This window comes from Tachysurus fulvidraco, chromosome 3 (genome assembly GCF_022655615.1).
Source record: "Tachysurus fulvidraco isolate hzauxx_2018 chromosome 3, HZAU_PFXX_2.0, whole genome shotgun sequence".
In the NCBI taxonomy this organism is placed as follows: domain Eukaryota; kingdom Metazoa; phylum Chordata; class Actinopteri; order Siluriformes; family Bagridae; genus Tachysurus; species Tachysurus fulvidraco.
In genome coordinates, this window is record NC_062520.1 from 4,503,187 (window position 1) to 4,505,686 (window position 2,500).

Here is a 2,500-nt window from a genome sequence, read left to right on the forward strand (position 1 = left end):
GTTTCCTTTTTCCTCACGTGAGTGAGACTAAGTGTGAGTGTGTGAGTGTGTGAGTGAGTGTGTGAGTGAGTGAGTGAGTGTGTGAGTGAGTGAGTGAGTGTGTGAGTGAGTGTGTGAGTGAGTGAGTGTGTGAGTGAGTGAGTGTGTGTGTGAGTGTGGGGAGTGAGGGTGGTGAGTGAGTGAGGTGGTGTGTGAGTGACGGGAGTGAGTGAGTGAGTGAGTGTGTGAGTGAGTGAGTGTGTGAGTGAGTGTGTGAGTGAGTGAGTGTGTGAGTGAGTGAGTGTGTGAGTGAGTGTGTGTGTGAGTGAGTGTGTGAGTGAGTGTGTGAGTGAGTGAGTGTGTGAGTGAGTGTGTGAGTGAGTGTGTGAGTGAGTGTGTGAGTGAGTGTGTGAGTGAGTGTGTGTGTGTGTGTGTGTGTGTGTGTGAGAGAGAGAGTATGTACTGCTATAAATCTTGCTGACTGATACAGATTATTAGCTTTACCTCATCATTAGTCACATTTATAATAATATTCTGTCCGTTTACATCTGGGGTCCGATCCTGATTATTTATTTTTTCCTTTCTTTTCTAATCTCATCCTCTTCTCCTTTCCTCTCTTCTTTTGGCATCTTTCATCTTTTTTCCTTTTCTCTTCTCCACACTACTCTCTCCTTCAATAACCTGTGTTTATGATAACCAACCAACCTCCTGTGTTTATGATCACTAACCTGCTGTGTTTATGATCACTAACCTGCTGTGTTTATGATCACTAACCTCCTGTGTTTATGATCACTAACCTCCTGTGTTTATGATCACTAACCTCCTGTGTTTATGATCACTAACCTCCTGTGTTTATGATCACTAACCTCCTGTGTTTATGATCACTAACCTCCTGTGTTTATGATCACTAACCTGCTGCTTTTATGATCACTAACCTGCTGTGTTTATGATCACTAACCTGCTGTGTTTATGATCACTAACCTCCTGTGTTTATGATCACTAACCTCCTGTGTTTATGATCACTAACCTCCTGTGTTTATGATCATTAACCTCCTGTGTTTATGATCACTAACGTGTTTATGATCACTAACCTCCTGTGTTTATGATCACTAACCTGTGTTTATGATCAATAACCTCCTGTGTTTATGATCACTAACCTCCTGTGTTTATGATCACTAACCTCCTGTGTTTATGATCACTAACCTCCTGTGTTTATGATCACTAACCTCCTGTGTTTATGATCACTAACCTCCTGTGTTTATGATCACTAACGTGTTTATGATCACTAACCTGTGTTTATGATCAATAACCTCCTGTGTTTATGATCACTAACCTCCTGTGTTTATGATCACTAACCTCCTGTGTTTATGATCACTAACCTGTGTTTATGATCACTAACCTGTGTTTATGATCAATAACCTCCTGTGTTTATGATCAATAACCTCCTGTGTTTATGATCAATAACCTCCTGTGTTTATGATCACTAACCTCCTGTGTTTATGATCACTAACCTCCTGTGTTTATGATCACTAACCTCCTGTGTTTATGATCACTAACCTCCTGTGTTTATGATCACTAACCTCCTGTGTTTATGATCATTAACCTCCTGTGTTTATGATCATTAACCTCCTGTGTTTATGATCACTAACCTCCTGTGTTTATGATCACTAACCTCCTGTGTTTATGATCATTAACCTCCTGTGTTTATGATCATTAACCTCCTGTGTTTATGATCACTAACCTCCTGTGTTTATGATCACTAACCTGTGTTTATGATCATTAACCTCCTGTGTTTATGATCACTAACCTCCTGTGTTTATGATCACTAACCTCCTGTGTTTATGATCACTAACCTCCTGTGTTTATGATCACTAACGTGTTTATGATCACTAACCTCCTGTGTTTATGATCACTAACCTGTGTTTATGATCATTAACCTCCTGTGTTTATGATCACTAACCTCCTGTGTTTATGATCATTAACCTCCTGTGTTTATGATCACTAACCTCCTGTGTTTATGATCACTAACCTGTGTTTATGATCATTAACCTCCTGTGTTTATGATCACTAACCTCCTGTGTTTATGATCACTAACCTCCTGTGTTTATGATCACTAACCTCCTGTGTTTATGATCATTAACCTCCTGTGTTTATGATCACTAACGTGTTTATGATCACTAACCTGCTGTGTTTATGATCATTAACCTCCTGTGTTTATGATCACTAACCTCCTGTGTTTATGATCATTAACCTCCTGTGTTTATGATCACTAACGTGTTTATGATCACTAACCTCCTGTGTTTATGATCACTAACCTCCTGTGTTTATGATCACTAACCTGTGTTTATGATCAATAACCTCCTGTGTTTATGATCACTAACCTCCTGTGTTTATGATCACTAACCTCCTGTGTTTATGATCACTAACCTCCTGTGTTTATGATCACTAACGTGTTTATGATCACTAACGTGTTTATGATCACTAACCTCCTGTGTTTATGATCACTAACCTCCTGTGTTTA

General features: G+C 39.4%; 1 protein-coding gene across 1 annotated transcript in view; it reads left to right on the forward strand.

Annotated features, from left to right (window-relative positions):
• The window catches only part of pdss1 (prenyl (decaprenyl) diphosphate synthase, subunit 1), a gene marked incomplete at its 5' end in the record, with an annotated part of 9,103 nt that overhangs the window by 388 nt on the left and 6,215 nt on the right, over positions 1-2,500 (forward strand). The gene's annotated exons all lie outside the window — the stretch shown is intronic.